A 25,474-nucleotide genomic window follows, 5' to 3' on the forward strand; every position below is an offset into this window, starting at 1 on the left:
CCGCCCCGCCTCCGCCCCCCGCGGCCCTCCCCGCGAGCTCCGCTCCCCTCCCCGCCGTGCCCCCCGCCGCCGTTCGCACCCGGGCCTCCGCGCTGCGCGCCCGGCGCCGGCTTTTCTACAGCTGGGGGCCCTGGGGGAGGGCCAGGCGATCCGGCACTGGCCCGGAGGGGGCAACTGTGAAAGCGGGGCGGTGGGGACGTGGGGAGCACTGCACCATTCTCTCTACTTTGGCGTATGTTTGAGAAGAACTGTAATAGAAAGTTAAAATACAGTGGGTGGTGGGGCCATCCACGTTGGGAGCCGCGCTCTCTCCACTCCGGGTCGTGCCCTCCGGGCGTGCGCAGACGGTTTACCCCCAGCCCAGTGCAGGATCCTATTCCGCACCCCCCCCCCCCACACACACACTGGCTCAGGGCCAGTGCGAGCGAGTGGCGGGAAAGCCCCAGCCCCACGACCCCCGCCTGGGCTCTGCTTCGGAACCCAGGGGCTCGCGGGATGGTGGGCCCTCGCTTGGCGTGCGCGGGGCAGGAGGCCGCGGAGGCCTCACAGCCTCAGGACTGCGGTGCCAGGGCTGGAACCCGGGTGGGAGCAGCCCGCCGTGCGGAGAAGTGTGGCTCTGCACTCTGAAAAGGCAGTCTCCTTCTTTCTCCCATTGCTCCCAAGCGCGCACCATGCTTAAAGCCCCCTTCGGTGTCTCCAGCAGGAGGATACACACACTTCACCGCTGCCCTGTGAGTCTCCATGGCTGACCCCAAGCTTTCCTTCCAGTCCCTGTCCACTGTGCCATCATCCCTCTGCCTTAGCCAAACTGCACAACTCAGGATTCTAGAACCAGCCATGCATTTCCCACCTCCAGCCTCTGCCCATGCCATGCTCTCTCCCTGGAATGCCCCTTTCCTGTCCGGGTTCCTAAAATCTCGCCTGTTCATCAAAGTCCATCTTTATGCCGTCCCCTTTGTGATACTCAGTTTCCTAATCAGTAATGATTATTTTTCTCTGAACCCGCAGGATCCGTGTTTGGTTTTGCTCTTGCTCAAGTATTAATCCTGCTATGAACTGAGCTCCTACAGAGCAATGGCTGAGTATTCGTCAACGTGTCCTCTCTTGCTCAAGCCCGGCCAGGTGGGGCTCAGTGAGTGAGCATCAGTTTGAGAAGGAAATGAGTGCTCTGCCGCCCCAGGACATGAGGACATGTGGGGGGAAGACCCCCACAGGGCTGCAGGAATCCATGCTGACAGCCTGCTGAACAGGGCTCTGGGCGTCTGGAGGGGGCTGGGGCTGGGCTCCTGCCCTGGGGCCCTGAGGAGCTGTCTTAGAAAGCAGCTGAGGATAAGAGAGGGGGAGAGACCATGTCCAGCTGGCAAGAGATGTGGGCGCGGCTGGCCTTATCGGTGTGAGACCTGAGCCGTCCCACAGGCCCACGCGCGCAGAGAGGCCTGGTGCTTGGTTCCACGCTCTGCTCTTGCCATCTTGAAATTCTTAATCATTTTTCAACAACGTGTCTTGCATTTTCATTTTGCAGGGGGTTCCACAAATTCCGTAGCTGAGCCTGCTTGTGGGAGGCAGGGGACAGGCCTGCTACGGACTCAAACTCACTTCACAGAGGGTCAGACATATCTCTGGTGAGGGGCAAAACAGGGATGCCAGCCAGCTCTGCAAGCCTCCCCCCTCAGCCAACAGTGCTCCCCAGCAAGGCTTCTGCCATCTTAAGACCGGGGCTGGGGAGAGGCTGGAGGTCAGCAGAGTGGGGAGTCAGGACCACAGGGACAGCCCGTGGGAACAGTCAGAGGGCTGTGGATAAGGCGTCCGCGTGCCTGGCAGGTCTTGCAGCAGAGGCAGTGGGTGGGCAGAGGGGGCAAGGAGAGGAGGAAGGAGGGAATCATGGTGAGAGAACTAGAGGGACGGGGCAAGAGGGCCAGGTGAAGGGGGTCCACCCTCCAGTGGGGCTGCCCTGACAGGAAGGCAGTGGGGCACTGTCCTCACACGCCAAGCTTGGGAGCAGGGGCCAGGAATGGGGAGGGCGGGGTCAGTTCCATATCTGCGTGTGAGGCAGTCCTGGGGTCCTTGCAAGCCCACTGTGCTCACTCATGAAGCTTGGAGGTGGCCAGGACTTCTTAGAAGCCCCAGACCTCATCTGGGGGCACACGGAGGGGAGGGCAAGCTCCCGCCACTGGCCTGGCTTCTTACAGGGGGGGAACCCAGAGTGAAGAGGGCAGCAAGAACACCATCATCTCGGCACTTCTGTGGACCTAGCCCCGGGATCCGCGGCAAGGCCCCTGCTGGGTAGAGATCTAGCTCATGGCCTGGGCCGCCAAACAGGTGGGTGGAGTCGCTGTCATCCTCTGAGCCCCCCGCCATCCGCCTTTCTTCTGTTTTATTCTCCTGTCCACCACCTTTCTGAGCTGGGAACTGCGCTCGGCTCTGGGGGTGGTGACCACTGAAGAGCCAGGTCCTGTCCTGAGGGTCTACTGTTTAACCAGCGGGGAACCTACCACGTCCGTGGTTGCTGCATGGGCTGATCGTGCCCGAGAGGCAGCCCGTCGGCCTGGCCTGGGTTGACACTGAGAGCCCATCGGGGGTGGGGGGATGTGATCAGAAAGAACCACGTGTGGAAAGACAGGAGCTGTGAAACAGTGCGTGTATTTGGGGGACCACGTGTCGCTCCGCGTGGCTGGAGTGCATAGTTGAAGTGGGGGAGGCTGGGGGAGCCGGGAGGAAGTTGACACCCAGTACAGGCAAGCAGTGTGGGAAGAACCGGGGTTGCTGAACGCCAGGCATCACAGCAACATGGGGGAGCCTTCCAGAAATTCAGATTCCCAGGTGCCAGCCCTGGAGGTTTGGATTCAGTAAGTCAGGGGTAGGGCCCAGGAAGCTGTGTTTGGTGAGCTTTCCAGGTGATTCTCCTTGTACGTCCAGGTGGCCCAACATTATCACATGACCGCTGCCCGTGCAGGGAGGGGAAGAGGGGACGAGAGCCCGGGGTGACTCCCTCTGTCTGGGTTGTGCACTTTGTCTCATTTGCTGCTATGGGGAGCACAGGGGCAGGAGGCGAGGTCTGTTTGGGATGTGCTGGGTCTGCGTTGTCTGGGGCGTCCAGGACCCAGGGGCCAGTGCGGTCCTGGAGTTCGGGAGAGAGGTCTGTGCCGAGATGGGCGTCATTGTGTGCAGGGGGCAGATGAAGACACGAGTGTGCAGGAGATCACCGGGGACAGGACACAGCTCGGGGAGAGCAGAAGGCCATGGTGGCGAATCAGACAGAGCAGGGGAGAGCCGAAGGAGAGAGAGTGTGGGAGAGAAACCAGAGTGTGACGTCCTCCTAGCACCCGGGGGCACTGCGTTTCACAAAAGGAGGGACGGGCCAACAGACCCAACTGCTCCAAGAGGCTCCTGGAGGCAAGGGCCACCAAATGTCCCCTAGAGTGAGCAGCAAGACAGTCTTGGGGACTGCAGCCAGAGCTGTTTCCTAGTGGTGGGGTCTGGAAGCGGGCTAGTGGGTCGAGTTCAGAATGGAAAGAGTGAAAAAGGAAGCAGAGAAAGTAGACTTTTCTTTCAAAAAGCATGGCGGTGTAGGGGAGGGGAGAGAGTGGAAGGTAGGAGGCGACATGGTGTCCAAAGGACTAGCCGGGGGTTTGTCTGTTGGCATTTGGGGGGAAGAGATTCGGCGTTTACTGTCTCTGAAGGCAGATGCAGGAGAAGTAGAAGATGGGTGCAGCTGGCAAAGGGGAGCAGGCGGGGGCAGGGGGCCGGGGAACCAAAGCTGGGGGCTCCTGTCTGAGTCGGGTCATTTCCCTGGCCACTAGGAGACGGGCCTCCGTGGAGGCCAAGGAGGGGTGCAAGGTGGGGTCCTTGGCAGAGCCTCGGCAGAGTCCCTCCGGGCACAGGAGAGGTGGGTGGGGCTGCACAGGGCCCCAGGCGCTCCAGCTCTGGCGTGGGGTGCGCTCCCCACCCGCAGCTCGGACCCCAGCACGCAGCGTGCGGGTGGGCAGGCAGGATGGACTGGTGAGCCCATGCAGGGGGACGCAGAGGACAGCTGCCAGTGGGGGCAGCCTGGACCCGGGGTGGGGCTCCAGGCCTGCTCCCCAGAGGTTAAGAGCGCGTATCCCAGGGCGGCAGGGAGGCAGGCAGAGGTGAAGACACTGGCACTGAGCAGGAGGAGGGATGCTGAGGCACATCGGTGTGCGGCCTGTCCGGGCCCTGTGCAGCCTCCTGCAGAGCCCGCTTTGGCCGGGGGCCAGGGGGCCAGCTACGGGACAGAAGGGGAGCCATGCTGCTGGGGTTCCAGCTAGAGGCCGCACGGAGGCCGAGGCTGTGGCCACTCGCCCTGACAGAGGTAGGCATTTTCAGGGAAGGCTGCTGAGCTCCACCTTGGATACGACAGCTCTGAGGTTCATGGGGACAGACAGACGGACCTGTGCAGACTGTGAGACTTAGGGCAACAACAGGAGAGAGCATTCTGGAAGGCTTCGTGCAGGATGAGGGAGCCAGCTGGCCAGAGTAGGGACTCAGGGGGTAGAGAGACAGCCTGGCATGGGACAAAGCTGTGGGGAAACCTGGGTCACAACGTTTGGATTTGGGGGGCACCTCAGGCTTCAGAGTGGAGCTCTGGTGGGCACAGGAGGCCGATGACAGGGGCTTGGGGGGCCGAATGGAATTCTGCTGACACGTGGTCTCAGAGGTTGGCCGTGCCCTGCGTGGGGGGACCACTCCCTGGGTCCTTACTGCTTGGCCCAAGGAGGCTCAGGTGGCACGGCGGGTAGGCAGAGGAGACTTCTTGGGAGATCACAGCTGCACGTGTCCATGTCACGTCTGTGGGTTCCAGAACATTCTCCAGGTGCCCTGTGTGCTGCAGCACGCTCATACGCATGTGCTTACAGTCAGGATCCCCTTTCTGTTTTGGTTGGAAACATCGATCTTCGAAATCTCTGGAGCAGAAAGACTGTGGGATAGAGGATCCCTGTCGCTGGCCTGGTGTCCTTGGAGAGATACTGTGGGCCGGGCATGGAGTTCAGAGGTGAGCAGACATGGCCCTGGGACACATGGCTGGTGGGGAAGATAAAGTTTGGGACCATGCAGTAAGTGCGGTGAAGCGGGGAGGGAGGCACTTCAGGGGCCCCGGGGAGGACAGCTGAACCTCCCCGAGAGGAGACATTACACTTAGCAGGGCTCTGAAGGGTGAACAGGGTTTCCGCAGCGGGCCAGGGGGAAAGGGCCTCTGGGCTCCAGTGGGGCAAATCTGCGAGGGGCCCTCTGTGGACACGGACACCACACCTTGGGATGCAGGAATCCCAGAGTCCAAGCCCGGTGGGCTGTCATCAGCTGGCTGCAGTTGCCTGGGGGGTGTGGCCGATCCCTGGTGTTTCCTCCCCAAGGCAGATTTCTCAGAAGCAGGAGCTGGGGCCCGGGCCCTCTCTCGGACCCTTTCTCCAAGACCCCTTTGTTCTCGGGCTGGCAGCTCCTGCCTTTGCAGACCCCATGTTGCCCAGCTCCTCCCAGGCCACTGACCGGTGTCCCTGTCCCCCGCATTTCTGCTGAGCTTTGCTGCTTTTGCCTGGAGGCAGGCCAGAGCCTCAGCTTCCCAGGGGCCTCTGGCTGGCCCGCCCCACGCCCTAAGGCAGGCCAAATTGACGCTGGAAGAATGGGGGTCAGAGTTCAGTCCCCGCAAGCTGGGGGCTCTGGAGAGGGTCCCAGTGGGGGTCTTCAGGACAGCTCTGTGTGGTGGGGGCTGGGGCCCCTGTGCTGGGACAATCTGGGAGTCAGCGGAACAGGACAAAGGAAAGCTGATGCCTCAGGAAGCCTGGGGGTGGGGCCCACGTGCCCTGCTGGGTGAGTTTCTTCTAGGTTAATGGAGTGGAAGGAGCACTGGACTGGGAGTCAGGGGGTAGGCATCACCAGGGCTGAAGGGGTCCTGGGGACCATGGAGTCCCACAGAATGAATGCAAGTCCATTTCCTGAGCTTTTACTAAAAACCAGCATGGGAGCGAGTATTCCGTTCGTACCTGACCACTGTCCTGGGAGTGGCACTGGTCCTGGAGGAGGGAGCCAAAGCACAGGGTAGAACGTGTCCAGGGTCACTCAGCCCGCGGACACAGACCTGGGGGGAGCCCAGGAGGGCCAGCCCCAGAGGTGGTCCCTTACCCCCCTCGGCTGGCTTAGCAGCCTGAGGGGGTTCCTGGCCCCTGGCCAAGCAGTGGAGCAGGGTGGGGCCCCGAGCCCTGCCCATCTGCCCCGGGTCGCCACCGAGGGGCCGAGGGGCCGTGCACTGCGGAGGGAGTCACAAGCACCGTGAACCTCAGCCTCCTGGGCCGGGGCTATCTCTCTGCCCCCAGACGAAACGAAAGCACCACCGGGCCTGCTGTACGCGTGAATGGGATTCGTGCACGGGAGCACCAAGGGCTGTCTGGTCGTCGCCCGTGAGCACCTGCCCTCAGCTCACTCCTGGCCCGTCCGGCAGCCCACGTGGAGCTCCGGCTTCCTCTTGGAGTGGCTGCTGCTCTCATTCACGCATATTTATGAAGCACCTAATTCTCACACCAACTCTGCGGGGTTTGTTATTATACCCGCTTTACAGACTTGGAAAGTGGGGATGAGAGGTTAGGTGACTTGCTCGAGGTCAAGAAGCCAGGATTTGAATCCATGATTGTCTCAGTGCAGAATCTGAGGCTCCTAAGAGCGGAGGAATGAGGCTGGCTCCCAAATCCCACAGTGCCACGGAGTACCAAAATCCCACGGTGCCACGGAGTACCAAATCCCACAGTGCCACGGAGTACCAAAAATCCCACGGTGCCACGGAATACCAAAAATCCCACGGTGCCACGGAGTACCAAAACCCCACGGTGCCACGGAGTAACAAAATCCCACGGTGCCACGGAGTAACAAAATCCCACGGTGCCACGGAGCACCCAAATCCCACGGTGCCACGGAGTACCAAAAATCCCACGGTGCCACGGAATACCAAAAATCCCACAGTGCCACGGAGTACCAAAATCCCATGGTGCCACGGAGTACCAAATCCCACGGTGCCACGGAGTAGAGACGGAGGGAAGACAGAAGCAAGCCGGCCCTGACCATGGGAAGCAGGCCCCGTGACAGAGGGGTGCTCCCCGAGATTCAGGAGCAGGACGGAAGGACTGTGCCAGGGGCAGGTGGGGGGCTTCAGAGAAGGGACCACGCTTAAGCTGAAGCCTGAAGGCCTGGAGTTTGCCGGGTAGACAGTCCAGACAGAAGGAAAGCAGGAGCACAGACGCGGCGGCTTGAAAGGCAAGGGTAAGTGAAGGGGGGCGTCCTGTCTGAAGCTGGGAGCCAGCCTGGGGGCGTCACGGGGAGTGCAGGACCCTGCCGCTGCTGCTGTGGGACAGGAGGGTGGGCCGCCCAAGGTCAGGCATGGCAGGCAGGGGTGCGGCGTACCTCTAAAACGGAAGACTCTGCCAAGCGTGGAAAAATCCAGATTCCTGGCTCCTTGTGAAAACCCAAATGATGGAGTGACTTGGGGCTGACTCCCCATATGACCACCTTTTACGGGTTTCATTGTGTCCCTAAGTCTATGTGCTGAAGTCCGATAGGGGCTCTTAGGGTGGAACCTGACCCAATGTGACTGGTGTTCTTTTAAAGACGGAAATTTGGGGACACACACGCACAGAGGCAAGACGACATGAAGACACATGGGGAGAAGACGGCCATCCGCATGCCGCGGACACTGCACGCCACGGGGAGAAGCCCGGGAAGAGCCTTCCCTCCCAGCCTTCAGCAGGAGCCAGCCCTGCGACCTCTGATTTTGGAGTTCTCGCCTCCAGAACTGTGAGTTGGTGCATTTCTGTCGTCTGAGCCCCCAGATGGTGAGACTGTCCCGGCAGCCCAGCGGCGAAGGCTCTGTCCCCTCGCCTGTGTGTCTGCCCCCCGCCCCCGGGCAGCCGGCCCGGGCACAGCCTGGCTCACAGAGGCGCTGCAGGAGCGTGGAAGGACCCCGCGGGCCTGGCTGGTGGGCTGGCGGCAGGAACCCCATCTTGTTGAGCCCTGGAGAACCACAGTCAATCCTTGGGAGGAAGGGAAGAAGGTCTGAAGGGGGGCTGGGCTGGAAGGGACCCCCTGACTGACGGGGTCCCCTGGGAGCTTACTGGAAATGCAGACTCCCAGGCTTCAGCCTGAGCTGACAAGTCAGAATGTGCATTCTAACAAGACCCGCAGGGCATCTGTACCCGTTGGAGTGTGAGAAGCCCTCGTTCTCGAGGGGGGCCGCACGCTGGGATCTGAGGATGCAGGTGAATCTGATGTCTGGGCACTGCCCCCCGAGATGCCCACATCATTACTCTAGGCTGTGGCTTGGACGTCCAGGCTATGATAACATGCAGCCAAATTTGGGACCCGCTGGCCTGCTGTAGGCGTTTACACCAACTCCCTGTCCTATCAAAAAACTGTGTAACAAATAACAAAACTAGAGCCGTGGCAGTGGGGGCGGGGGGTGGGGGATCCAGACAAAGTCCTAGAATGACCTGGCCGCCCGGGCCGGGGCCCTGCAGATGGTCCCCGACAGCAAGATCAGAGCCCTGTTTGGGTGAGCTGAGAACAGCTCTAGTCCTCGGAGTAGGCGGTCTAGTCCATTTAAGGCCTAGGAGGGACTTGGAAGCCGGGACCTGCAGGTGGCTGTCGGGGTCCCCCCTGGAAAGCTTTCTTGCTCAAAGTCTTGAAAGGGGCCATGGTCCAAAAGCATCGGGCTGACTCGGAGTCCCTGTTGTGAAATCCATGTCCAATTACTTTTTTTTCTTTTTTAAGATTTTATGTTTAAGCAATCTCTACATCCAACATGGGGCTCGAACTCACAACCCTGAGACCGAGAGTCGCAGGCTCCCTGACCGAGGCATCCAGGCGCCCTGAGACACATCAGTTCTGAGGAACCTCGGGAGAGGCAGTCCGGCTGCCGCTGACTCTGCGGACCGGCCGACTCTCCAGGAGGCAGAAGGGAAGCCAGTCCTTCCTGGAGACCAGCAGAGGCAGTGCAAGCAGGACCCCGCTACCGCACTGGCTTGTCTCCCCTGCCCCCGCTGCGCCCGCTGTGGCCGTTGGTCAACGTGATCGCTAGTGGGAGCCTGCAGGGCTCCAAGGTCAGAGCTTCCACGGACTTACAGACTGCTCACCACTGTCTCCCACTAAGTAGTTGAGACGGTAGGAAGTAAGGGAGTGTCGGGGAAGGAACTTGGGCTCTGCAGACCTCGGGACCAAGGCCAGAGACCTCGCTGTGTGACTTTGGGCCAGATGCTCAGCCTCTCTGAGCCTGGCTTCTGCGTCTGGGAACTGGAGGTGACCGTGATGCTTGTTGGCCTCACGTGGCTCTGGAGGATCGCACGAGACGATGTGCAGGCGTGTCTACTGTGAAGGGCAGTGCCTGAGTCAGGCAGACGTCCCTGCGTTGTGTCCTGTTCGGGGTGACGCCCAGGTGAGTGTAGCCATGCACTCAGGACATCGTGCCGTGCACCTGGTGTGGACGTTTACGCACGGGTCTGGGTTTCCTTCTCTGAATCCCTTGGGGCCGGGTGTATCAGCTGTTCGGCCCTGTGTGCCTGGTGCCTCCCACGCGGCTACTCCCTCTGTCCCCGCGTGCCGAGAAGATGGAGGCGTCGTCAGCATCCCTGGGTGAGCGGTGTGCAGAGCGCCCCGCTCGGGTCAGCCGTGCAGCACGTTAGCCCACAGAGCTGGGCTGGAGCTGGGCGGACATCCCGCGTGGGGCCGGCCACGTCCGCTCGCCCCTCCTCCCCCAGCCCCCGAAGCACCTCCGTGGCATCAGAGCAGCAGCCACGTCCCAGTAGCCCACTGACTCAGTGGCTGCTTTTGTTCTTTCTAGAGTCTGTTGGCCCTTGTTTCAGTGGTTTAAGTTGTGGCCTTTCGTGTTTGTGGGTGTGTGTGCGCGTGTGTCTGGGTGTGTGTTTGTGCGAGGTGGGCTGTGTCTCTGCTCTGTGTGTGGCTCACGGTGTCTGCCCATGTGGGTCTGTGTGTGTCTCTGACTTAGGGTCACCAACTGTCCCCGTTTGCCTGGGACTGAGTGGGTTTCCAGGACACGGGACGTCCCGAGGTAAAGTGAGAAAGTCCTGGACAAACTGGGCTGAGCTGGTCCCCCTGTGCCCCGTGTAGTCTGAGTGCCCGGGTGGTCATGCCCCATGACGGTGCTTCCTGAACGGGCTTCCTGCCCGTCTGTCTGTCGACTGTGCACGTGTCCACTGTGTGTTTGAACCAGTGCATCCGTGGTGTTCTGTCTGTGTGGCTGTCTCTCTGTGTGTTCCTGAATCCCCTGCCTGTGAGCCTGTGTCTGAGGGGATGAATGGACACTGGCCCCTTCCCCGGTGGCTTGTCTGGTCCTGCCTGTCCCTGCCATGGGCTTGCTGCTGGGCCAGCCCCTCCTGCTGAGGCACATCCCCAAAGCTTGCGTTAGACAGACCAGCCGCTCTGTCTCTGTAGGCCAGGCCCAGCCCTGAGCATTCTGTGTCCCAGCCCCCCCCCCCCCCCCCCCCCGTGCAGGAAGAGCAGGGACCAGCCCTCTCTCTGAGCTCTGCATGGCGGGCAAATTTCCAGCCCTTCCCTCAGCACCATGCAACCTCTGTGAGCCCATCTTCTGTCTCCCTCCTGCCCCAGTGTCCCTGTGTCTCCCCACACCACCTGCTCTTACAACCCCTGCTCTTCCCCAGCCCTCATTCTCAAAGTCGGACGGACCCCTCATCCCCTGCTGGCATGTCCTTCCCTGTCCACCTGGTGCAGTCCAGCATCCATCCTCTGCCTCCCACGGTCCAGGGTGGTCTCACCGCAGGCAGCGGGAGCAGAGGAGAAAGAGGGAACTCACTGTCTATTGTCCCCCCATCCTGGGGCCGGCACAGGGCTGGGCCCTGCACTGCAGGGTCCTTTAATCCTTACACCCATCCTGCAAGGTAGGTGTCCTTGTGGTTCCTTTTCGGGTAAAGGAACCAAAACTCAGAGTGGCTGAGGCTCGGGCCCAAAGCCACACAGGACGTGGCGGTGCTCCTTCCAGGGTCCAGACTCTGTCCAGCAGGGAGCCCTGCCTTTCGTGAGCACTGGTGTGAGCGTGTCTGCCGGTCTCACGGCCCAGGGACCTTCCGCAGGCCAGGACCACATTCCGTCTGTATTCCACTCAGCACAGGCTGGGCACCTAGCGAGCGCTTGGTGAAGGTGTGCCGAATGAAGGCCTGCTCTCAAACATGACAGCCTCCGCTCTCATTAGTCTGATTTATACAAGTGCCGGGATGCTCTGGGCTGCAAGGCTGGGGAGCCGCTGGTTATAATTTATCAGGAAACACGGCAACTGTTCCAGCTTCCCTTTCAGTGCAAAAGAAGAGGGTAAATTGATGGCCAACAGCCCTGCTCCGGGAAGGGCCCCCAGCCCGGCTCACCGTGCAGAGCGGGCGCTGGAGAGGCCCTCTGGCCGTCCCCCACGTGGGCCCATCCACCTGCTGCCTGGAGGTGGCCACGGTGGGGGGGTCAGCTGCCTCTCATCGATCGCCCTGCTCAGGATGCCAAATGGTGCCTTTGAAAGTCCATAAAGAAAGAGACGCCCATTCATCCCTGATCAATCGTCTCTTGCTGCCCCTCCTGCGGCACGTGTGGGCCCAGCACAATGCCTGCCCGTCACGGGTGCTCAATCACCATCGCCGGATTCACGGCCTTTCAGCCGAGAGCAACGCCCACCTCCTTCTCCCTCATCCCCCAGCCCGGCGTTGCCAGGACAATGCTGCGGTGGCCCTCCGTAATCGAGATTGACGGATGTGGGGCATGTGGGTCTCCAGAAGCCCCCAGGCTCCTCCAGCTGCCCCAGCCTTCCCAGATGTCCGGGAGCTTCTATTCTCTTTTCCCAATCAATGAGGCAGCTGGGTGAGCCCTGGAAGCCCCACCTGAGGGGCCTCCGCCCGGCTGTGTCCTCAGACCATACGGCCCCTCCCAGGAAGGCCTCCGAGCAGGAGAGCTGGGGCACTGACTGGCTTCTCCCCCCTCCTCCCCCCGGCGACAAGCTTGGTGCCCCCTCTTGCTCTGCGGCCGCCCCAGCCCGGGTTGTGAGTGATGAAGAGGGCTTTCCTGGCCTATGATGGTGATTGCATTAGTGCTGATAACGCGAAATTAATCACCACAATAAGACCTGCCAGGCTGCTGAAGGAGCCCCATGGCAGCCCCGCATTCCGGCAGCACCGTGCTTCCTGCCGCGTGCAATCATGTCCCCATCCACACGGCTCCGAGGCTCGCAGGACGTGAATATTTAATTAACGTCCCTCTCCTGCTCACTGGAGTGTTTGTAAATATGATTCATGGGCCATATTGTTACCTCAGCTGAGCATTCCCAGCCCCCCTCCGCCTGCCAGCATCTCCAGGCTGAGCTCGCCGTCGGGCAGCGTGCCCCCTCCCACAGCTGCCCGCGGCCAGGCGCCCATGCAGGATGCGGCCTCATCCCAGGGGGCCCTGGGCCTGGTCACCACCCACCTTCCCTTCCACAGACCCCCAGAAGGAACTCACAGGCCACAATGTGGGGACCGGCAGTTGGCTGACGGGCCTTTGTGGAGTGGCCCCCGGGAGCAGAGGCCTGCCAGGCTGGCTGTTCTGGGGAGCAGGGAAGGACCCCAAGGGGAGGCGTGACTCTCCCCACCCCCACCTGGAAACAAATACGCACAAGCAAACGGGGCGATTGTGAGCACCTTCCCACCAGCGCGAACGAGGCAGATAGCCGCGCTGCGAACGGGTCAGATGACAGAGCGGGAGACCAGGCTCTGTCGTGGGCGTGCTGACCGTGGCCGGGTCATCGGGCCTCAGCGTTAGCTCCTGTCTTGCGCGTACAGGAGCACCTCACAGGGTTCAGAGAGTCACGAAGCTCTCCGCACGGCTGAGGATGTGGCTGGGTCAGGGCTGGGAGGACGGACTCTCGCGGTGCAGACCTGAGCCCGACGCCCCAAGAGGGAGCGGGATTTGCCTACAAGCCGTGGAAGTGGGCACTGTGGGCCTGCTGACGCTCAGCCAGGGCCTTCCTCGGCAGCAGAGTTTGGAAGTGAACCATTTCATTCCCTCGGCCCTGTCCCCAGTTTGCTTGGTGGTCATCACGATGGGAACCACGGGGGGCACGGCTCCACCAGCCGCGCTGGATTCACCGGGTGTGGCAGCCAAGGCTGGTGGTCACACAGTGGGCAGCAGGGGCAGCTGGCTGTCTGGGCACGGCCTCCATCTTGGGGGTCTGGCATGGCGCTCTGGCTGCCCCTGCTGCCCACTAGGGCCCAGGCAGGCCAACCTTGGGGGGCACTGTCCAGCACACAGGACCTGGCTCCAGGGAGTGGATGGGCCTTCCCTGCCAAACAGGCCTTCCCCCGGGTCCCAGAAGCTGCTGCCCCACTGGGCCTCATCCCCATTCTCCACGAGCACCCCTACTCCCAACTAACACCCCTCTGCAGCGCCCCAGTGTCAGAATCGGGCCTGGTACCCGGGGGCCTTTGCGATCTGGGCTCCTGCGTCCCACCTCACCTCACCTCCCCCCAAAGCCATTCGCCCGTCCACACGTGCACTTTGTGCTGCTCTCCCTGCCCTGTGCAGGGCAAACCCCCCAGCTCCGGAAGCTTCCCTGACCCTTGCCTCTGGCCCCCGCGGCCCTTGTCTGACTGCTCTGAGAGAGCTCATCCTATTTACACACACGGCTCTCCTCCCCATGGGCCGGCCGCGAGCAGCCCCAGGGCCCGGTGCCCAGCCCAGGATGCAGCACAGAGCAGACCGCAGTGATGCCCAGTGAGCCACAAGGAGGCACTAGGATTCTGCAGGCGGTTCTCAGGCTGGTTGCACACACATGCTGGCCTGTGTCACAGCCGTCCCAGGGGCTGCACTGTCCCTCCCTCCCCTGGCCTTTGTCTGCCCTGTTCCTCAGGCCCAGGAGCGAGGGCGCCCTGAGAAGGGGGTGGGAGGGCAGAGGAGGAGAAGGAGAGGTGCAGGCGGAGCGCTGAGCCCCCTCCCGACCGATGCAGCTTCTCGGGAGCTGGACTCTGGTGGGAGGCAGCTAAGCAGGTTCCTTATCTGTCCCCTCTCCCGGGGTGGGGCAGGGGCTCAGGGTGGTCAGGGGCCTTTGTCTCAGGCTTTGGGTCTGCCCGTGTGCCCCACCTTCCCCAGGGCGGAAAGAAGCAAAAACGTGCAGGTAGGAGGTTCTGCGGCTTCACAAGGGGAGGGAGGCGCTCAGGATGGGGTTCCTGCCTCCACCCAAACTGGAGTTCTCTGGGCCGCACTGACCCCTTCCCCCCCTCCCGGAAATGCCACCTCCACTGCTTCTGCCTTCGGCTTGGTCCTGACGAAGCTCTGGTGGGTCTGCCCCCTGGCACAGGTGCCCCAGAGACGGGCGAGGGCACCGTGTGTGGTGGGGTGGAGGTCCCGCCACAGTCACTCTGAGGGGCACAGATGAAGGATGGCGGGTGGGGCTGCCCATCTTCAGGGACCCTGGGCCCAGTGGTCATTACAGCCCCCCGCCCCCCGCCCGTGAGGGGGACTCGGACTAGCTCATTACCGATGACCCATCCATCTTGTCTCTGCCCTGACGTGTCCATGTCCTGTCCGGAGGCTTCACCCTCGGAGCGGGGTGGGCTTGTGATGGGAGAACAAAGTCCACTTTGGAAATGTCTTTATTGTTCCAGCCACCTCAGAACTGCAGAATGCGTGGGGCCGGGCCGGAGCCTGCGGGCACCCGGAGGGATGTGGGCTGCGTGGCTCTCCTGCCACATGGCTTTGGGCAGGTCACTTCCCCTCTCAGGCAGCCTCAGCCTCCCCTCCAAACTGTGTGGGGACTAGCCCGTCCCTCCCTCGATCCAGTGTTTGCAAGGTTGGGAGGGAGGAGGGATGGGAACACCAGGGTTGTTAGGCTGAAAACAGCTGCCGTCCTGCGGGTTACCCGCGGGGCCCCCTTTGGAAAGGGGCCAGCCTGACCTGGGGGCTCGGATCCCGGCCACAAGTCCGGGGTGTGATTTGTGGGGGGGCTGGAAGCCGTCAGGAACCCACAAGCTACTTCATATCTCCCAGTGTCTGTCGTTCACTCACCTGGACCTCTCGTCCCTCACCCCCTAGCGGCCGTCGGGGAGTTCGCCAGAGACCCTCCAGCAAGCACATCCCCTTAGGGCCCCAGGTCACTCGGGCCCAGATGGGTTTCTCAGCTCCCTGATGGAGATTCCCAGGCGGGACTGGACCCCTCACGCGCGCATGCTGCCTGCACCCAGGGGCGCCCCCGGAGCCCAAGCTGCTGAGGGCCAGGGGCACTGCCTGCGAGAAGCCCCCCTTCATCCGCCTTCCCCTGCACAGCGTTGCCGCCGGGGGCCTCGCCCCCTCCCCAAGACCCCTGTCACCAGCCCCCCAGCCTCTCCCGGTGGGACACAGCCAGCTTCCCTCCGCAGCCTGGTCTCCCCCATGCTTTGTCAATGTCCCACTCCTTAAAAATAGGTCTACGTATTTTAAAAATTAAAATATTTTACAGAAGAAATAGAAAATGGAGAACAGAAAATAAACCCACTGTTTGCATCGTTAATGTCCCCATCTGGGCCCCCAGACCACTTCGACGCGGTCAGACACGTGCAGTCATGCACCACCTTCTTCCCTCCCTTCGAGAGAATCGGCAGCAGCCAGGCCGCCAATGGTGCTCACGCTGCTTTCTCCTCAATCTCCAAAACCGATACAGAGATGCCTCAGTGTTCCAGAGCTATCGGTTCTCTCTCAGCAAACTCGGTCACTTCAAGCCCAACCCAGACGCCAGCAGGAGACTGGCAAGTTGGCTCTATGATTTATAGGGAAGACTCAGCAGACCAGGACAGGCATGACAGCTCTGCGAAGGAAGGACAGGGAGGAGAAACGGTCCCACCAGGTAGAAAACACGATCTTACAGCTGCAGTATTTTAAAACCATGGAAACTGGCAGAGGAATAAACCAGCAGAGCAGCGTCTCAGGCCGCTGTGGGACCATGGCCCGTAGAGATCTGGCCCCTCAAACCCAGGGCGCTCACGCAACATCGGGCCACCCCGGAACACGGCACCTGTCTCCTCCCTCTGCGCTCGCCCTCCGGGTTGCACCCCCTGTGTGGACGGCTGCATCACCAGGGGCCATGTGTGTCCTTCTACTGGACGCTTAGGACTGGCCCACTCCTCACGGTATGAGGGCGCTGGCATGCACGTGTGTGTCTCTGCAGGCTTTTCCTTGTGTTTTGGATCACTTCCTTAAGAAACTGTCCCAGGAATGGGATGACTAGGACACAGGGGAGGGCCAGGGGAAGGCCCTTGGCAAGTATGCCTGAAATACTTTTCCACGGTGTCGGGCCTTTTGTGGTTTGTTTCCTTCCTTCCTTCCTTCCTTCCTTCCTTCCTTCCTTCCTTCCCTCCCTCCTTCCTTCCTTCCTTCACTGGGTGCCTCCCCTGGCATGGGGACTGGGGACCCAGGTGTGGGCACGCGATCCAGTGGGAGGAGACACGTGAGAAGGGGGACTTTCAGAATCAGGGCAGAATCCCCAGGGGTCAGCGCCAGAGCACTGTGCCGTGAGTCCTGAGGAATGGTCTCCAGTGTCTGGGTGGGTGTGGGAGGTGGGCCACAGCGGGCCTCAGGCACCAGGCCAAGGGGTCAGGACTGTGCTCTGTGTCCATGGGGAAACATGGAAGGTCGGCAACTGCCTGGTGAGGTCCCCACCCACATGTAGCAGCTCCCCGGCCGCAGGCCTCCCCCGCAGCTCCCCTGGCTCTGGCCCTCACCGTCATGCGGCTGGCTCTGTCCAAATCTGTGGAACAAGACGGCCCATGCACGCACAGAGCAGCCCGCCCTCGGGCGCAGCCCCTCCAGCGCAGGAGTGGGCAGGAACCTCTTCTGCTGTCTCTGCTCCCACAACCTTGTCTTGGAGTCGTGCCCCAATAGAGTGGAGGTGTTTGTGAGTTCATCACATCCGGGCCAGCTGCTGATTCCTGCAGCGACCTTGGGCATGCCTCAGTTTCCCTACCACAGAGTGAGGCGTCTGCGCCAGCTGGTCTGAGAGCTCCGCCAGCCTGGGCTGAACACAGAGGGAACCGCCAGCTGCACAGACTTCATCAGCCTCGTGGGGGTGGGGGGGACGCCCTGCACGGGCGAGCAGAAACTGACTTGTACTGCATTGTGGGGTTTCCTCCTTGTTTCGGCCCCCGTCAGCTGTCTCACTCAAATCTGTTTGATCTGGTTCTGTCCACAGAGGTAAGTGCAGTCTACTTTCTACCCAACACCCAGCCCGAGGTGAGTCCCCGGTCCCCAAGGTCCATCCCCAGTCCCTGATGACCCCTGGGCAGCACAGCCTAGACAAGCCTCATTCATCTTCCCCACCAGCCTGAGACAAAGGGCCTGATGTGTGTGCAGATGGGTCTGCCCCATCACCCCACATCATCCCTCACAACCAGCACCGATAATGGGCCTCCAATGAGTCCCCTGTGGCCACCCACTGCCCTGGGGCGGGGGGCAATGACATGCAAACACAGGGGCTAATGACAAAGCCAGCCTCTGGGGGAGGGCCTGGGGAGGGGAGGCATGACCGCAGCCCCGCGGAGAGCCCCATAACTCATCTCTGACGCGATATATTACACCTCTCAAAGACCACTTGCCCCGGACACCGAGCTGCTAAATTAACTGACAAGGGGTCTACCGAGGCGGCCGTGCAGGGCAGCAGCCGCATCCCCAGAGGCCTGGCCCAAGGAGGGGCCGGAGTTCCTCCTGCCCGGCCCGGGCTCCGAGCCCTTGCACGTCGCCACGGAGGGTCCACGGATGTGTGACCAAGGACACAGAGTCCCGGGGACAGCTGTGCCCTGCTCCTCGCTCCCCGCAAGGTGCAGGAGCCGCTGCTGGAACTCGGGTTTCCTTACCCCTCACTCCATGGACAAGACCTCGTGCCCCCCTGCGCCCGCCCCAGCCCGTCCCCCCCAGCCAGCCCAGGGCCCGGACTCCTCCCTTGACGCAGCCACTGAGGCAGGAGCAGAGCGTGGGGTGCCAGTCAGAGCTGCCCACTCCCCAAAGGCCCGGGGACCTGCATGGGGCAGGAAGGGGGGCAGAGGACTGTGCACAGGGCCAGGGCGTGGGGGCAGCGCATACCCCCTCTGTCGCCCCCGCGGGGTCTCGGGTCAGCCAGCCCTCTCTTTGGACCTTGGTTTCCCTCTCAGCAAAATGAAAGCTTGAGACAAGAACTGCTGATTCCAGTCGCTTATGGAGACTTCCGGAGCCACGCACGGTGCCACGTGGCACCCGCACCTTATTCATTTCATCTTAACAACCAGGGAGCCGCATCTGTCTCACAGATGAGAATATGAGAGTCTCTCAGAAGTGGCTGAGCCGCGGTCAGGGCCCGGCCGGACACAGAGGGCACGTCCCTATCCCAGGCTGCCTCTGGGCACTGCTCTGGCTTAGACGCGGGCGAGAGGGGCCAGGAACGAGTAGGGACAGACTTCCCGAGGCCAGTTCTGGCCAGAAGGGCAGGTCAGGGAGGCTCCAGAGTGGGCGGCCCACCAGCCAGCAGGCCCAGGCCCCAGAGAGAGGCGCGGTGCCAAAGGGTCAGTGTGTGTCCCCATCCGGGGCTTCCTGGTCCACCTGCCAGCAGGACTCCCTGAAACCCACTGCCAGTCCCTCCCCACCACAGGCACCCTCAGCCCCTCCTTCAGTGGTGCCCCCCACCCTGTTGTCAGCCTGGTCATCACAGACATCTCCGAGCATGGGGACAGGCGCTGGGCTCAGGTTACGGAGCCCGGTGCCCTTGTTAGGCTTGTGGCTGGGCACATCTAGTCCTGTGTTCAGGACCCGCGGGGAAGGTGCAGAAGGAGCCGCAAGGCAGCTGGGCCTCAGGATCCCTACGTGGCCCAGCAGGGCACAGTGACACCGGGATTTGTGGGCAGTGCGTCAGGGAGATGGGCCTGGCTACAGGGAGAACCCAGAGGCCAGAGCGGCGGGGCCGCACCCGGAGGGTGGGCTCTGAACGCACGCTGGGAAGGGGGGCGACTCTGCCTGTACCCTAGGGGTCTGCGCGGCTAACGTCCACAGGATCTGGATACCACGGAGGGGAGCAGTTTCCCTGGATCTGTCCTCACCTCGCTCTCAGTCCTGGCCCCCCCAACTCTATAAACGAGAGCCCCTGTGTTCCCAGTGCTTTCGCAGTCCCTTACACACACACACATACACACACACACACACACACCCTGGATGCCACCATCTGTAGCTCTCCCCAGAGGACACTGCTTCCGGGCAGCCTCCGGGATGGACACTGCAGGGTGTGCTCACCCTATGCACGCTGGGCCGAGGCTGAGAGCCCCAGAATGTGCCGGCACCACTGGGGGTGCTGGAGCGGCACACACACTGCATACTGACTGTACCAGATTCCGTGCCGTGCTCCAACCTGCCCCCAGGAGCCGCGTCGACACCACAGAAATCAGGGAGTGCTGTCAGCCGGGTTTGGCTTCTCTCCCTCAAAGCCTGTTATTGAACACTTCCCAACACAGGGAGGGGACCCTGCTCCTCCTCTGAGCCTCTCATCATGCAGGTGGACCCCTCGACCCGCCCCTGTGCTGGCTCACGGCCTCCCCACCCTGTTCCTGCCCCGTCAGGCCAAGCCTCCCTCCTTGTTCTCACCCTCCCACAGAGGGTTTCCTCAGCAGCTCTTCGTAGCCTGCCTTTGCTGCTTCCTAGGTCAGCAGGTAAATGCCGACGACGCCCGACGGTGCGGGCGGCTATAGCAGGCCCTGTACTTCCCCGGAATGGCCTGTCTCCTCCAGCTGCACTGCGGCTTGGCTGGGCCGTTGACTCAGTCCGCAGCGCGGGGGAGTCCACTCCTGCCTGCTTTCCAGGGGTGTAGGCACTGCAGGCTGGTGGAGGGGCGCTCCGCCCTCGGGCAGAGGGGCGGCTGCACGGGCACTAAGGGCCTGGGCTCCTGTCCCCACTCTGCACGGCCTTGTTACACCCTCTGCATTCACCTCATGCTCTCCCTGGGCCAACGTTTCTCTCCCACAACGTGGGGTAATGGAATTGCCCAGCTTCTGATATAGGGGGAGTCAGACAGGCCTCTCTGACCGGAAGGCTGACCCCTGGGGAGGAGGGTCCAGAGTCCTGGCAAGAGTCACTGCAAACTCCTTGCGGGCAGGGGTTCCATGGGACCCCTTTGTGAGCCCCCAGGCTGGCTCCACACAGACCAGGCCGGGGGACAACGGCAGCAGGAGGTGACAGCCACACCCTGGCCGGGAGCTGGGGAATCGAATCCAACGAGGCACTGGGGGGTCCACCCTGAATCACTGTACGTGCAAGGAAGAGCATTGCCCAGGCCATGCCAGAGGCTACAGGCCTTTGGCCAGGTGTGCATGGATAGTGCAAGGGCCTCTGCTGCCCCCCGCCCCCTAACTCCCTTGGGGGATCTCCCTGCTAGCACCTGCAGGGCTCACAGGGGGGAGACCCACAGCTGGGTCTCCAGGGCTTCACACCACGTGGGGTTGGCATCCTCCGTGCTCCTAGCTTTGTGGGGGCTGTTGCACCACCGCAGGGGCTGGGCCACCACCCTTGCTGGCGCCTGGCTCTCCTTCTCCGTCTCCTGGCTTGGTGGAGAGCAGCGGCTCTCATCCGAGGCCGCATCACCATCACGGGGCGGGGCCCACTCCCAGCTCTGTGGGGAGCCCGAGCATGTTTCATTCTGAACAAGCTTCCAGGTGATGCTGGGAACCACACTGAAACAACCAGCAGTTCAGGTGCTGGTATTTTGACCCCCGTTCGCTAGGTGAGGGGAGTTAGGCCTGAGAGGCCCTTGCCTGGGGTTAGGGTTAGGCCTGAGAGGCCCTTGCCTGGGGTGCCGTAATGACTCTCGGGACTCTGCTGGAGCTGCGGAGGGCAGGGACTGCCAAGTGGCCGAGGGCAGGCAGCGACTGCCACCCCCTGGTCAGCAGCAGTAAAGGCGCAGGCTGCCTGGGCCTGTGTTCCCCAGATGGGGGTCTGTCAGCAGGGGTGAGGGGGGTGCTTCCCAGCTCAGCCTCCCCAGACCAGCTGGAGAAGGAGTGACGGGGCCCCACCCCAGCCCCAGAGCAGTCCTGTGCTACCCCGGCCACACCTTCCCTTCCTGGGACCTCCTGCTCCCCACCTTCCCCTCTCCCAACACACTGGGACTAGGAGTGGAACAAGAGAGAGCCAGTAGCCTGGGTTTCAACCTCACAGTGCAACCTGCTGGCCCAGTGACCCTGGAGAAGTCACTTTGCTCCCTCAGGGTCGGGCTCCTTCCCCTCAGTCCCGACCAGGGAGGGATCCCTGTGGATTAAGGCAGAAGGTTGAGCATCACGGGTACTCTGCACACGTGAGCCTCTCAGCGCAGGGCTTGGTCGGCCGTAACTCTCCGAATGTTTAAAACCAGAACAAAAATGTGGAGACGCTGGGGTCTCTGACGTGGGCAAGACCGTCCACTGGTGTATGGGAAGACAATATCAGACCTTCAGATCATATTTACTTTTATCTCATCCTTTCTAAATCCTATTTTTTGTATTTCTTTTATGATATAATACATATATTAGCGGAATAGAACATACATAATTTATAAATAACGTACACATATCAGGGTGCATCATAAAAAAATTTCAATGATAGGTCTGTGGGGTCACTGCTTTAAAAGAGAGAATCCCCATCACTTTCTAGAAGCTTCCTTGAGAGGAAGCACCCAGAGTAGGTCATTTCCCGATGAGGCCCAGGGTCGCCCTGGCTTTAGATGCATGTGCCCTTAGGTGTTCAGGGAGCCAGTGAAGGAAGGAGACTCTGGGCTTTCAGGGCCTTCCCCAAAGGTAGGCTGTGCGTTTAGGACTTCCCAGAAAAACAACAGCATTGATTTCCCCGTATCAGCCCTAAAAGGAAGGTACTATCATCACATTATCCCCATTTTAGGGGTGAGGAAACAAGGCCCAGGTTAGGCTGTGGAGTGCAGCAGCCAAGAGCAGGCCCAGGAGCCCTGTCGCTAGAGCCTGCGTTAACCCCTGTGTGCCCACCCCAAAACAAGTAGGGCCTGGGAGCCTGTCCACGGGGGCAAGGAGCACGGAAGGAGGTGCAGGTCCCTCCGAGAGTGGGAGCCTCGGGGCAGAGGGAAGGGTGGAGGCCCTAGAGCAGGGGCGTCAGTGAGATACCATAGCCTGGGGAGGGGTGGGGTGGGAGATCAGCCTCGGGGCGGGGGGCGCCCGGGAGGAACATGGGGACGAGGGTGGGGTTCCTGACATCAGGCTCTGCCAGACCGGGTTCTGAGGAGGGCCACGGAGTACCCCACACAGGGCAGACACACAGCCCATGGAGTTCCCCCACCCTCTGCCTGTTCTGAGCAGAAAGTAGGACCTTCCCCTGCGCCCTACGCCACACCCACGGACCCCTCTGTTTTCTAGGAAGTCAACTAAGGCTTCCTGGAACTAGAGCGAAGGCTGCTCTTCCGCCCAATGAGGTGGTGAGCTCCCTGTCTTTGGAGGTGTGCAAGCAGAGGCTGGATGACCTTATAATGGGGTTATGTAGAGGGAGATAGATGTGGGATAGATCGGGAAAGCTCCTTCTCCTTCTGAGATGCTAAGACCTGTGACTCTGAGGGGAGAGGAGAGCTGTCTCGGGGTAGGTTCCGGACACTGTGCCTGCTGCGGACTCCCTCTGGGTCCAGGCTGGTTAGAAAGGCAGCTGGCCACTCTGGGAACAGCTCCATCCCACTTGCAGGCCTTCGAGATGGGCCTCCCAAAACGGCCTCCGGGGATCTGCGCCTAAGCTAATTATTTCACAATTAGCTTGGATTTTCACTTGGTTTTATTCTCATACTCTTTTGTTCCCTCCTGACCTGCGAGACCACGCCTCATTGCAGACATTTAAATGCCAGTCACCCCAGCAACTCTCTCCAGTCTACTCTGCAACAGGTGTTCAGGGGATCCGTGAGAATTGGTGGATGATTACACCTTTCTTTTCCTTATCCTCTAACTAGAATTTAACACTTCCTGTGATTATGAACGTAAGCAACAAACCGCGGAAGTATGAGCAGAACTATCGCTTTGTCGCCAATACAGACCGTGCTTCCCTATCACCGCACAGCGGCTGTGGATCACCTGAGGTCCTGGTCATGCTCCTCGCTACCCTGGAGGCCGCTACCCCCGTGTCACGGTACCGTTGCTAAGGCCATGCCAGGGACCCATGGCTGGTGCTCTGGGGGCACAGGGGTGAAAGCTGGCATACGATAGATCTTTTTTTAAATGAATGATTTGGAGTTGCAACACAATTACAGAATCCTAGAGCTGGAAAGTCTTTAGAAAGCCTTTTTGCAATGACTTTCAAACTTCTTGGCACAACTCACAGCAAGAAACACATTTTCCCTCGCAGTACATGACCCGTGTACGTGACACAGCTTGTTCGTTGAACATAATTTTACCACGCATGATGAACTCTCACGTCGTCTATGCTATATTTTCTCAAACGATTCTATTTCATTTTTGGGAGATGAGTCATTGAGTTTTTATTCACAACTATAATGCCCGACAAAAGTTGAGTCAATACCCAATTTGCTTCAGTTGGAAATGAATAGTAGCAGGTTTAGAAGCAAGCAGACAGTAGGGTGAAAGCCTTAATATTCTCACGACAGATAAAATTAAAAGGCATAAAAGATCAGTGTGCTTTTAGAATAATCTAGAGGCGGGGAACTTACAGGTGATGTGCAGAAAAGGAAAAATAAGCCCAAATCATACAAATTAAAATTTGCTTTACTTACGTAGTTGGAGACAATTTGATAGCCGCAGTTTGATCATTCTTAAAGTGGAGTCTTCAAAAATACTTCTTTCTATTCAAGAGCTAAAGCTAAAAGTCAAAGTAAAGATAGTACAATTAGCCTGGTTTGGGAGTGGTCACATCATAATCAGTCTACTTTCATTTTTTAAAAATGATTTTATTTATTTATTTGACAAAGACAGCGAGAGAGGGAACACAAGCAGGGGGAGTGGGAGAGGGAGAAGACTCCCCGCGAAACAGGGAGCCCGATGCAGGGCTCGATTCCAGGACCCTGGGATCACGCCCTGGGCCGAAGGCAGACGCTTAACCACTGAGCCACGCAGGCGCCCCATAATCAGTCTATCTTCAAAAACCAGAGAAACCCACAAATTTTGCCAACAAACACGAAGGGGCAGACGGGCCAAAACTAAGCAATGGTTGTACAGAAAGGCGGATTACTCATGATTTCTCTGCTAACAGCCAGTGCCTTGCAGACCAATGTGAAGGCCTTTCTGCACTTTAGGAACCTAGGTCCCAGGACTGGAGGTTCAATTTTCTGTGGGATGAGGCTGAACAGGGTCCACTCAGCATGTAGGTCAACGTAATGGGAATTGTCTGCGAGTCTGAAGGTATACTTTGTACATCCTTTCTTGGCCTTAGGAACAAATGTCCTGTGGTCAAATAAATCCCAACGTAATGGGAATTGTCTGCGAGTCTGAAGGTATACTTTGTACATCCTTTCTTGGCCTTAGGAACAAATGTCCTGTGGTCAAATAAATCCAGAACAGTCTGCGAGTCTGAAGGTATACTTTGTACATCCTTTCTTGGCCTTAGGAACAAATGTCCTGTGGTCAAATAAATACAGGAACAGCTTGATTTTTACGAGGAACCACATCAGAATTTTGGCAATTCAGGATGTCTTGAAGCCTGCTCACTTGGACCCAAACTTTTTAGACTAGTAGCATGCAGGGGGTACCCTGGGGCTGGACAAAGTTTCCATGGCCCAGGAGTCACTGAAGGAATTACTGAGGACCAGACAACGGGCCCTGGGAGACTTATGTGCGTATTCAGCAAATTTCTGGGCAACACGGCCTCCTCAAAAAGCCCCCAAAGGTGAACTTCATGTCCTGGTGTGAATAAACTTGTATGGCCTAACAGTATTCTGAAATCGATGGTAGACCTGCAGACCGCCCTGGTAAACTGGACCCGAGAAGCTCTACCTGCCACGGAGAAAAGAACTGGGAGACTTCCCGGCTTGCATTCACGGTGACCCCACTTCGCTACCATCACCTTCTACTGGAGTCTTCCTGGCTCCTACCCCAGTTTTAATCAAGAGAGACAGCAATCTGTATGGGGGCTGGCTGACACACAGCTGGCCATTCAGGGGCTGCCGCAGACACCCCAGGGCCTGCATCTCCCTTCACTGTGGGAGGGGGGCACTCCTGCGGGGAGGACGGCCCCCTCCTCTCCCTCCACCCCGGGGAGGACACTCCTGCGGGGAGGGCGGCCGGGAGGACCGGGTAGCTTCGCGAGGACTAGGACGGCAAGGGTCCTGCTCGCCATGTCCTAGTAAAGGCTGGTCACCACCCGCTGAATGGAAACCTGTCGCGCACACAGGTTGTGACGTGCTGTCTGAAACACAAAACTATCTCACCGAGGTTTTCTTAGCAACAGAACCCCGGGAGCCGTCAGGTGGCGTTGAAGCTCAGACCACACACCGGAAGAAGCGGAAGCCGAGAGCCTCCAGGCGCAGGCGCGG

General features: G+C 60.1%; 1 long non-coding RNA gene across 1 annotated transcript; it reads right to left on the minus strand.

The window, feature by feature from the left end:
- Window positions 1-190: 190 nt before the first annotated feature.
- On the minus strand, window positions 191-25,474 carry LOC148107534 (uncharacterized). The gene is made up of 3 exons (XR_015722038.1): window positions 25,370-25,474; window positions 23,720-23,805; window positions 191-248 (listed from the first exon to the last, which is right to left on the minus strand). It is a non-coding gene; the product is annotated as an uncharacterized LOC148107534 (long non-coding RNA).

Source organism: Ursus americanus, chromosome 28, assembly GCF_024610735.1.
Source record: "Ursus americanus isolate L20-20 chromosome 28, mUrsAme1.1.p, whole genome shotgun sequence".
Classification (NCBI taxonomy): Eukaryota; Metazoa; Chordata; class Mammalia; order Carnivora; family Ursidae; genus Ursus; species Ursus americanus.